A 12,463-nucleotide genomic window follows, 5' to 3' on the forward strand; every position below is an offset into this window, starting at 1 on the left:
TTCCCTCTCCCACCCCACTTGTCTCCTGCTCCCCTTGTTATACGTTCTGTGTGTTTGCTCTCATACGAGCCTCGACATTGCATATTAAAAAACAAAAAGACCCCTAAAACCGAAAAACCCTTTACAACCCTAAAACTCTTAGAACCTTTTGAACTTGAAGACGCTTTAGAACCCTAATATCCTGGTGTGTAAAGTGTTGGCTTAGCGGTTAGGGTCGTGGTGGCTTCAGATCCTAGGGTCCTGAGTTCAAGCCCTGTTTTCCACTGAATTAACACCAGGGGGTTGACTCAGCCTGTCATCCTTCTGAGGTCAGCAAAATGAGTACTAGTGTCGCAGCCAAAAGGCTGCACACGAAGGGAAGGGGTATTGATGGATTCTTTTAATCTGGTATTGGTGTGGTGCAGGCATGATGGGCCGAATGGCCTCCTCCTGTGCATAATTTCCTTGTAATCTTGTAGATCCCTTTGATTCTGTGACACACTTTAGAACCCTGAGACCTCTTATACCCATTTGTATCCTCTTCGACCCTTTAATAACTCCAAAGATCTTTTGACTCCTTTCCACCCTTCAGATCTTTATACCTTCATACCTCTCAGACCTCTTAATACCCTGTAGACCCTTTGACTTTTAGACTCTTTTATACGTTTCAGGACCCTTGAGACCACTTCAGACAATTGCAACCCTTCAGAACTTAAATGAACCCATTTCGACCTTTTCAGACCTTTCGACCTTTCAACCTTGAAACCTTCAGACCATTTGACCTTTACAACTATTCAGACCTTTGACCTTTACATTTACAACACATTTACAACCAGACCATTTCGACCTTTCATTTAATACATCCTTCCATTTATTTGCCACACGAAATACACCACACAAAACAAGTCCTGGCGAGGGTCTGCAATCTCTGATTGCTCTTTCTTGTTGCTCTTGCAATGACTTTCCACCCCCCATTCTTCACGGGTTTGTAAACAGAAATTGTTTTCTAAATTGCAGCAAGGGCATCATTGATACTGGTGTCATGTCAGGAAGAAAGAGAGATAATGTAGCTCAGGAAGTGCATCTTTCATCACGAGCAACATTTTCACAAATGACACACGCCAGATGGTTATGAAGTTGTAGAAATTGCGAAGATGAGAAATACAATTCCAATTCATCATTTATGAGGTGGATTGCAGAGCAGTTGGAATAAATGTTCACTAATGAAAATGAGGCTTCAAGTTCATTATAAAACCCTCTCCACTCGAGAATCGCGAACTGGAAGAAATGGCGAGCAGAATTGGAAAAAAACGAAATAACTCACAATGTCTGTGACAAAAAAGAAAAGATATGAGGTCTCGGAAACAAACTCCTCAGGGAAGACTTGGTATGTCCCATGAGTAAAAGCAGAATTGTGCAAAATTCAAGAGATAAAGTGGAATCCACAACCAGGTCGCGTGAGAGATGCTCCGGGAAAAGTGAGATACTTCGCTGGATCTCAAACTCAAAATCAGTGGGAACTAGAATTGAGTTCCCCACAATGCCCCGAGTTCTTCCATTCTCTTCACACCGTCCTTTCTGTACTTCCAAGTGACATCATTCTCTCTCGATGAAGATCAACTGATAAATATAAGAAATTGCCTTTTCCCCTTCCGAAACCAAACCAGAGTGGAAAAAGCACCCAGAAAGTAACACCACGCTTCACGATAAGCAGTCGCGCGACTCTTCGAATGTATAGCAAGTGGCAGGAGACGCGACAAAGTCTTTCCTAGCTCGTAAGATAATACACTCGTTTAAAAAAATTGCTTTTCCATTTTTTATACATTGAACGAAGGCTTATTTTTCTTCCGGTTCTAGATTGCTCCACAAGTGTTTCTGTTTCGTGCATTCCTCCATCCAGCTCAACAAAGCTTCCTGGACCAGATATGTTGTGTTTGTGCTGTTTTATTTTCATTCCTGTGTTGCTGTTCATGTTTTCATCCAATTTTCTGTGCCAAACCATACCTCGTGGTGTTGAAATGTCCAATTCGTGTCCCTAGTAAAGTCTGGCTTCCTCATGTAGAGCTGGGCTAGTCGGCTGGTTGCTTCTGCCTCCATTTCTGACCGCACAGGCTTAGTTTTTGGTCTTTTTAGTTCCGGTATTGTTACTTCTGGTCCCTCAGATTAATCCTTCTCCCCCTTCTCGCTCCAAAAAAAATGCAAACAACAAAAAACTCTTCTTAACTTCACTCCAAAAAACAAAACAACCACAGCAAAAACCGAACTCAATATGCCATGCACATTTACTCCTTCATTCCCTGTCCCGTCTCCTTTTTAATATCCCCAAACTGAATCTTCACTCAATAAAACATTTCTTCCTATAAAAGCTCTTTATAACATTAAAAAAAATGCTTCAAAACATGTATTTTAAAATTCCTTGCTTCCCTTAATACTCTGTCAGGAACAACCCATCATCAAAATCTCCTTTTTCACAAGTCTTATTTCCCAAAATGATGTCATTCTGAAATGCTTAGTTCATCCAGCCTCGTATCGTACCGACAGCTACATTTTCCTCCATGCCTTCAATGGAGAACATTTTTTTACCATCCCACCAATGAAGTCTGTCACAGTATATCCCACCCTCTCTCTGCTTAACCTCGTCCCACCCACTCTCAGCTTCCCTCTTGTCCCACTCCATCTCAGCTCCCCCTCATTCTGCCCCTCTCAGCTTACCTCTGCCCCTCTCCCTCATAACTTCTCCCTCATTCTTCTCCCTGTCAGTGTCTTCCCTGCCCCTCTCCCTGTTTCTTCCCCCCCCCCCCTCAGCCTGCACCCTCCCAGCTTCACCCCAGCCCCACACACTCGCAGCTTCAGCCCACACACACCCTCCCACCCCTGCACCCTCCCAGCTTCCTCCCACCTTGCTCTATCTCTTTGATCCTTTCCAGATCAATGCACTCTTCCAGCAGCTCCTCTCCCCCTGTCCCGAACTCTGTGGACCTCAAGCATCCGAGGCCTCTGCTCCAATCTGACAGATCTCTCAATCCAGGCCGCAGCAAACAAACCGGACAGACATCTATTGAACAGACTCTTTCCTCCCACAGGTTGTCACTGACACCTTCGTGTCCATCCCTGGCTACTGTCTCCTCCGGATTGATTGACTTGAGCCCCGTCTCGACGGAGGAATCACACTGTAAATCAAGAACTCAATTTCTCACTCTCAGTGTACTGCTCTTAGACCTCCCAACCCCCAGGAGTACCTATGGCTGTGACTTCCCCTCAGCTCCCACCTCTTGTTTGTCTGTATGTTGTACCATTCTCCAAATCGTTATGACTCCATTTATATCTCTCTCTCAGACACATGGACCAACTTTTAACCACTCATCCCAACTCTCTTCCTCGTATGTGGTGCCGCATATTGTCACCATGCCAATTGGCTTGGGGTTGGTACTTCTCTCACCAGCCATGGCACTTCAGCGAAGGACTTCTGTGACTCCATGGGACTGACTCGATCTGTAAACTTTCCCACCTGGATTCCTGTCAAGGGCAAATCCTCCATTTTGGATTTGGTTATGACGAACTTCCCCGCCAACGTCTCTTACTCTTCCGCTGCTCCAATGAGTTCATCTGATTTATGTGCGTGTGAGTCAACATCTCTGGCCATTCTCAGAGAACAGTTTCAGTGCAAGTAAGTCTGGCAGTTCACTCGGGCAAACTGGCAGGACTACAAGAAGCCATTGCATGACAGGACTGGTCTCATATGTATATATACAGCCTCATATATTAAATCAGCCTGAAAACCTGCTCTCTTGAATGCACAGATTCATCCCATGTCATCTTCAATTACCACACCCATCCTCCTGCCTGTGATGCACTGAATCCTGTGGTGAGGCAGTTGCATTGAAACAATGTGCATTCTCCTCCATGAAGACAAATCTGACCGAAGGAATCCTCAGGTCATTCCACAAAGCCCATAACAAGTGTGTCTACTCTCAGCATAGCCAGAAAATAACATCTGTCCAATCTCAAGAATGAACTTAAAAACTTGTCTCCTTCCTCAAAAAGCTGGTGACATCTTAAGTCTGTCTGGAGTATGCTCCTCCTCCATCCATTCCCTCACTTCAAATGGCACCACAGCAGACTCCATTTGTATGAAGGCCGAATACCTCGTTTGCTTCCAAATCTTGGATCCCCAACCCCTCACTCTCGGTACCCACCTTACCCAGTCACACCCAACTGCTCCAGGACTCTATCTTTTGCTGCTTTGTGCTTCTGAAGAGCCTTATTCTCCACTGATTTCCTTTTTGATAAGGACCTACCTTAGTATGAGAATGCCAGTAAGGCATCTGGCGATCTAATAAGGTGATCAAGGTCTATAAAATCAAGATCTACAAAACAAGTCAAGCAGCGCCTGCTTGCAAGTTTGCCCGGGGTGGGTGAAAACTCACTCCCTCGTGCAGGAAGCAGCTGCCTTTAGCTGTTTAGTGACAGGCATACAAGGTGAGAATTGCATTCCAGACGAGCCACCAGGCCTGGTGTTTGATAGCGAAATGGACCATGCGCCCCCCACGATGATGCATGTCGCCAGTTACCTGCTGAACATGCACAGCCATGAGGGCTGCAAGTATTGATGACCAACACACATCGGTGAAATTGATGTAGATGCAGCACCAATCTTGGTCCATGTGATTAATTCGCTTTTGGACCTGGTTTAGGGAGGAGTACCTGAAGGGTTTTGAGAGTCCCCTCCCCCCCCCCCCACCTGGAGTGGCAGAGGTAGTACCTCACCACTTGTCTGGGGACCCGCTCCCACGGGTTTGGTTGGATGACCCCTGGATTCCAGCTTTTCAGCGGAGTGTCCAGGGAACAGGGCAGGCCACAACCTGAAGAGACCCCATAAGCTCGATGGCGGTGTCCACAGATCTGATCCGTTCACACATCCGCCAAGCTCACCATAATGTCTTCTCGGGAGGTGAACAAACAATGGGTGTGGGGAGGAATGGGGGCAGGAGAGGATGCATGTGGTGAACAAGATGGGTACAGGAGAGAAAATTGGAAATTTGGAAGAAAGATGAATTGGAATGGAGTTTGGAGGAGGGTGGGGGGTAGGGGGAAGCAACTTCAATTGAGGTCGAAAACCAAGAATGCGTTCGTCCTTCAATTAAAAAAGAAATCCGTAAATAAAAGAAAATTTATATGAACTCGATAAAACAGTGTGATGGGGTTGTGCTGCAGACTGATGATCAGCAATGTCAGCCTGCATAAGAAACATTGCGTGAAAAGCTGCATTTTGTTAGATTACGGACAAAAGGAAGACAAAAAAACATTTTATAACATCGACTGCATAAACGAGGAACATAACACAAAACTTTACACCGATTCACAAACCCACCAACAATAACCCCTTGAATAAGTGGGTGTGTCGGAATGCAAGCACTTGTGCTTTTTGGAATGCTGCTGTCTTTGATTACTACGGTTTACTCTTTCTTACACACACACACACACACACACACACACACACACACACACACACACACACACACACACACACACACACACATACACACACACATACACACACACATACACATACACATACACATACACATACACACACACACACACACACACACACACACACACACACACACACACACACACACACACACACACACACACACACACACACACACACACACAGTTTGGTCACCCGATCGGGTTATTTAGACTTCAGTAAACCATCAAGAGGATTGATCTTTAAAGCTGTAGCAACTAGGGAGTTCATAGAACACAATACCCACACAGTGTTTTCAGTGGATAGGTCCTTCAATTTTAATAGAAATAATGATTTAAACACGTTGACTGCCAATGGCGAGTATACTCGTAGTGCTGGTGGGTGTACCACATTCTGCCACTACGAGTATTTTCATGGGAAAGATGATGTTATTGTATTGTAAACAGAATGTTGCCGTGCCAGATAATAGAACAAACGATCCGATGGTAGTTTGGTGAACATAAATCTACATAATAATCATGATCATCATTATCAGTGTCCATGAAAAGTTTCGTCACTTCATCTGCATTCATACATGCCATTTTGAAGCATAATGACAAGGAGCAATAAAGGAAAAAATGCGTGGTACTCAACACACGATATACGATTGTCGATTCAGTGCCTAAAATAATCCAACCTGATAGCTCATACCCGACATAACGTGGAGTTTCCCCAGCAATGAATAATAAATGAACTTAGATTTATTCTTATAAGGATAAAATTAAAGAAAAATAAAGTTCAGGTATATGCACATTCACACCTGGATTGAAAATGGTAGTGGTCATACACGGATCGGGGGGTGGGGGGGCGCACCTAGCGCCCCCCCCCCCCCCACTCTCAAACCTCTCCCCTCCTATCAAAATCGATGGTTTAGAACTGAAGATGTGGTCTAGAAATGTGGGAAAGGAAACTGTCTCGTTTAGTAAATTTTTGAAAAATTTCCACTGTAATGACAATATGTAACAAGGTATGTCGGTTAGTCTATCGAACATTGCGGAGCATTTAAAAAGATTTAAACATAAATTCTGCAACGATTACATTTGAGAAAATGTTTTAAGTGTTTCAGATGTTTCCGTTTTTGAAGTGTACTAATACATTGTGCCAAAAAAAGGGTCTGTTAGTTACAAAACATTGTTGAAAAAGATCGATAACAATTAGGTATCTTTGGTGTAGTTTCTGTTATTGTCATTTTAATTTCTTGTTTGAGCAGCAGCAGAACAATGTAGTTAGTTCGTCATAAATGGTGAAAATTTAAAGGAGCATTCAGTTTGTTTTTCAAAAAGACCAATTTAAAGGACCATGATGTGCATGCACAAAGAAGGTAAACAGCCGTTTTTACAGCCATTTTTCCCTGCTGAGCAGGCGTTAGCTTTTCTTGAGGCAATGTTTTATGGCCGGATGCCCTTCCTGCCGCCAACCCTGGTCGCCTCTTACGACACACAGGGATATGGTACACCTATTCCAACCGGGGCGTACACCGGCACCAGGACACCGGTACTCATTTCGTCGACCTCAGAAGGATGGCAGGCTGAGTCAACCTCCTGGTGTAAATTCAGCGGCCAACGGGGCTTGAACTCAGGACCCTAGGATCCCAAGCCACCACCCTAACCACTAAGCCCACACCAGGCTTGCACAAAGAAGGTAAGAAAGTTACAATTTGGTTTTGGAACTCCACTAATGATGATTACGTGTCGGCCTATAGCCGTATTGTTGGTAATATCTTTTCTTCGTTTGGTCCTTCATCGTGATCGTGATCTATGCTTGTGCTAAAGTTCAGCATCAAAGAAAGAGAGCACACTGTGTGTTGAAACGTAATTTAACCATTGGTCAGTACACGAGAGATGCTGAGTTATTATCCCATACTACGAACGTTTAATTATTTATTTTTGATCAAAACCTGACCATGAATCGTAAACATTTGGAAATGATAAACAATTAAATAACTTTTTAATATCAATTCATGTTTCCAGGTCAGGTCAGGTATGGGAGCACGTGCCGGAGCAGCTCGGTGCTGTGTCCACTTTCTGCCGGTTTTTTTTTTTTTTTTTTTTTTTTTTTTTTTTTTGTATACCTTGGTCGAGGCTCGTATGAGAGCTAACACACAACTCACAGCAAGGAGGCATGAGACAAGAGGGGCGGGAGTGGAAGGGACAGAACATTGGGGAACAGACACAGGTGAACTGTGGAAGGGGGAGGGATGGGGATGGGACGGGGAACATGGCGAGGGGAAGATGGACATTAAAGGGACTTTCAGGAAGGAAAGCAGGAGAATTGAAGGAAGTGGGCTTGGGTGGATTATCGGGGGTAGAAAAGATCGAGGATTTGGATGGGGGAAGATAAGAGGTGGTGGTGAACAGCTGTTTTGAAAGCCTGGAGGGAAGAATGGGAAAGAATAGAGTGAGGAAGTTTATTCCAAAGGCGGGAAAAAAGAGGAATGAAAGAGTGAAGATGAGCAGTGATTCGTGATTTTGGTAGTTTTACCAGAAGGGGGTTGTTGGCGGACCTTGAGCGCCCTGTGGAAATGTGGTTGGGACAAATCACAGAGAGAGCAGGGGGGCAAGGCTGGAGAGGAGTCGGTAGAAGACAGAAAGACCACCGACCAACCTGCGGTGATTGAGTGAGAGGCCCAAAGACTCAGCTTCATTGCGGGAGATGCCAATGATCTTAAAAGCCCTGGTTTCGACAGCGTGAAGTCGAGAAAGGTGGGAGGCAGGAGCACCAGCCCAGAGGGGAGAGCAGTACTCCATCAGGCTACGGACAAAAGCTTTGTAAGTGGTCAGGAGCTCAAGAGGGCCGAGGAAGGACTTTGCACGACGGAGGATTCCCAGTCGGCGACTGGCTTTTGAGGCAAGGTTGGAAATGTGACTTTCCCAGGAAAGGTCATGGCAGATAGTGAGACCCAGAAGCTTGAAAGAAAAGACTTCTTCCAGAGGATTGTTGAGAAAGTGGATGGGGGGTTTTGTAAACGGTCCTTTCGAAGAGACATAGTGAGAGTGTGAGATTTGTCTGGATTGAAAGACATGTTCCACGTGTTGGACCAGTTTGTGATTTTATCCAGATCTGCAGTGAGCGAAGAAGCTGCTGCTTGCCGGTCTGAGGGATGACAGATGGTACGGCAGAGGGTGGAGTCATCGGCAAAGAGAAATAGAGGATTTTCCAGAGAGTCCGAGAGATCATTGATGAAAACCAGAAAAAGAACAGGGCCCAGAACGCTACCTTGAGGAACTCCAGCCTGCACAGGAAGAGGGGATGAAAGAACTCCATTTAGGGCCACACGTTGACTGCGACAGGAGAGGAAGTCTGCGAGCCATGAGTGGAGATGGCCTTGAATACCATGGGAAGAGAGTTTGGTGAGTAGGGCAGGGTGCCAGACTGTGTCAAAAGCACGTGATATGTCCAGGGATACGGCTCGGATTTCCTGTCTGGCATTGAGGACCTCCATCCATTGATGGGAGAGCAGTAGCAGCATATCTAGGGTAGAGTGACCTGGTCTGAAACCAAATTGATGATTGGAAATCAAGCCATTGGAGAAGAGGAAGGATTTCATGTCTGAAGCGATGATGGATTCCATAACCTTGCTGATGATTGGGAGAAGGCTGATTGGTCTATAGTTACAGGGATCTGTTTTTGCACCTTTTTTATGCAGGGCAGTGATGTTAGCAGATTTCCAAGCAGATGGCAGATGACCTTGGGAAAATGAGAGGGTGAATAGAACAGAGAGAGGGTGAGCAAGAGCAGAAGAGCAGGCTTTGAGGACACGTGGGCTGATGCCGTCTGGACCGGTACTCCAGGAGCCTCCTTCTGGCCATCCCCCAGGCAGATACCTAGCCCATCCCCATCTCCTTGAGATGCCGATCAAGCTGCTGCAACCACGAGGAACGTGGTCGGCCCATTGGCCTCCACCACTCACGAGGCTCCCTCGCTGAGAGAATCTGGTGAGAAGGATCAATGTCACGAAAACGAGCCACATGTCCATACAGCCGCAGCTGACGCTCACGGACTATGCAGGGAACAAATCTCATTTGAGTCTCTCGCAGCAACTGTTCATTGGACACAAAGTCCGACTATCAATATCCAAGGATTCTCCAAAGATACCTGATACCGAAGGAATGAAGTCTCCATCTCAGATCCCTGGTCAGAGTCCAAGTCTCACATCCAAAGAGCAAGACTGGAAGCACCAAAGACCTGAAGACTTGGACTTTGGTCCTCCCACACAGGTACCTGCAGTGCCACACCCCATGATCCATTGAATCCATGACTCCCCAGGCCTGACACAGACGTCTGTTGAACTCTGGCTCACAACCAGCAGAGACATGAATATCACTGCCAAGGGAAGTGAATCTCTCCGCAAACTCGCCCCCCTCACCACAAATAGGTACAGACAGGATAGCAGCATCCAAGATGTCAATGAAAGCCTGGATCTTAGTTTTGACCCAGGAAACACATAATCCCAGCGGCTCCGACTCCTCATTCAGCACATCGAGGGCCCCCAAAAGGACATCCAGAGTCTGCAAAGCTGACTGCATCATCTGCAAAATCAAGGTCAGAGATCTTGACATTCCCAAATGATGTACCGCAACTTGATCTCTGACATCCTCCCTAGAATCCAGTCCATACAAGTGCTGAAAAGTGTGTGTGTGTGCCAGAACACACCCCGAACAAACTCCAGTAGCAATTGGAAATAAGTCAGAGATGGTATCACCACATCTCACAGCACTCTCAGTACCAGCGTATAGATTTGACATTGATTGATCAGTTTTGGTGGCACCCCACGAAGACCAAGAATCTTCCAGAGGGCATCCCAATTCACTGAATTAAATGCTTTACAGAGATCAACATAGGCTCCAAGCAGCCCCTGCCAAAACTCTCGTCTGCGTTCAGTGAGGACCGAAGAGCAAGGATACAGTCAATCGTAGACCTCTTAGGTGTAAAGTCTGACTGCTCTGGATGCTCGTGCTCAAGCAGATGGTGGCGAACCCTATCAAGAATTATCCGAGCAAAGACTTTACCTGGCACTGAGAGCTGCGTCACCCCTCGGTAGTTGTTGCGGTCTTCTCCATCACCCAAACCTTTCCAGAGGGGGACAACAAAGCCCTTCTTCCAGTCAGTTGGGATTATGCTTGTGTTCCAGGCAGAGCACAGAACTGCATGCAACGACACAAGTACAGCATTTCCACCTGCTTTGAGAAGTTCAGCATGGATGCCAGAAATCCCAGGAACTTTACCCCATTTCAACCGGTTCACCGCAGTCTGTGTTTCAACAAACAAAGATGGACCGTAGTTGATTGGAGGGTCAGCAATGGGGATATTAACACCCCTGACATCCAACTCGACAGCGGGTGGATCAGCCGGGTTCAGCCGCTCAAAGTTACCGGCCCAGCGGGCCTTCACTTCAGACTCGTCTCTCAAGAGCCGACCACCCTCTGCTCTAACTGCAGTACTCCGAGGGACGGGCTTGGAGGAACACAACGTGCAAGTTCTAATGTAAGCAAGATGAGAATCACGACCACAGGCGGTGCTCTACCCCCTCACAGATTCCTTGCACATTGGCCTCCTTCTCCACCCTAACTGCACGTACAGTTTTACGTCTCAGCTCCCTGAACAGCTCGGCTCTGTCATTCAGCCTGGCCCTGTGACTCTGGTCAATGGTTTCCATTGTCCCTTGAGAGACAAAATTCTTCTTCGCCCTCTAGTGAGTTCCAAGACATCCACTGGCAACATCAAGGACGGTGGTCTTGAAAGCACTCCACAACTCTTCAGGATCCCCCAAAGCACCCAGACCCCCCAAATCTCCACTCAGCCTTTTCGCAAACTCCTCAGCTACCCTCTCATCCTTGAGCTTGCTAACATTCAGCCTTGGCTGGGATGGTACCATTCTCCTGGATTTAAGCTGAAACTTCGGAGTTGCCACCACAAGCCTGGGATCAGTATTGAAGAACGGAGCACTCCGGTCGACCCTGCAGTTCTGGATCATCCTCCAGTGACCATCAATGAGCACGTGGTCAATCTCCTTTTCCACACCACACCACCTTGTAGCAAAGTCAAGGAACTTTGTGCTATTCTGGTTCACAGTTCCAGAGCCATGGGGACCAACACACGTCTCATAACCAGTCGACACGTCTCATCAGTTTCAGTCGATGCATTGAAATCCCCCAAAACTGGAAGAGCATCTCACCTGGGGCACTGATCAACCACAGACTCAAGCATGGCATATAAAGCATCCTTCATGGTGATATCAGTCGGAGCATATACAGAGACAAAGGAAATGACACCCTGGAGTGATGAATCCTTTGTCTCATAATACGCTCGTAGACTGCTGTTACTTCAATTGTCATTGGACACAGCTACAGCAACTCCTTGGGCATGGTAACCATCAGAGCGACCAGACCAATAGTAGGTGTAACCACCCACCATGATCTTGCCGCAATCCAGTCTCCGAACCTCAGAGAGAGCTGCAATACCGATGTCCAAACGCTTGAGTTGAGATGATAACAGAGACAGGCTATCCTCCTCTCTTAGGGATAGGACATTCCAGGCACCCACCCGAAGGGACCGCCTCAGGTTAACCCAAGGAGACCGCCGTCTGGTGGACGACAACTCAGCACCACCCCGATACACACTACCGCAATCTGACCCTGGAATGTTTCCCCGTGGTTTCCCTCGTATCATTAAAGATTGGGGGTCTCGAAGGCTTTGCCCCAATCCCATCATCCGGTGAGCTGCCCTGCAAAGGGAAGCTGCACAGGAGGTACTCCCATGGAGTGGGTTTTTAGATTTATTTTTGCCTTTGGTATGCTTTGCGGGATGAAGTGTTTTACGGTGGCCGGAGTGCAAATCCTGCCACCAACCTCCTAATAAAAAAGTAACCCAACTGCAAGAGGACGTCCGCAGACACAGTTGAGCACTACATATGGATAGCAGTTTGCTCACAAGGAGCTCTGCAGCCTTTTG

General features: G+C 46.6%; 1 protein-coding gene across 2 annotated transcripts in view; it reads left to right on the forward strand.

Moving 5' to 3' along the window:
- VWDE (von Willebrand factor D and EGF domains) overlaps positions 1-12,463 on the forward strand; it is a 304,919-nt gene that overhangs the window by 12,529 nt on the left and 279,927 nt on the right. Inside the window, exon 2 of one of the 2 annotated variants that reach the window (XM_085873161.1) lies at positions 6,956-7,153. The exons of the other annotated variant lie outside the window; for it this stretch is intronic. The gene's annotated coding sequence lies outside the window, so the exon portion shown is untranslated. The remainder of the gene's footprint in view (positions 1-6,955; positions 7,154-12,463) is intronic. 2 annotated transcript variants of the gene reach the window in all.

The sequence above is a fragment of the Eptatretus burgeri genome, chromosome 3 (genome assembly GCF_056783735.1).
Source record: "Eptatretus burgeri isolate ZD-2024b chromosome 3, Ebu_testis_v1, whole genome shotgun sequence".
NCBI lineage: Eukaryota > Metazoa > Chordata > Myxini > Myxiniformes > Myxinidae > Eptatretus > Eptatretus burgeri.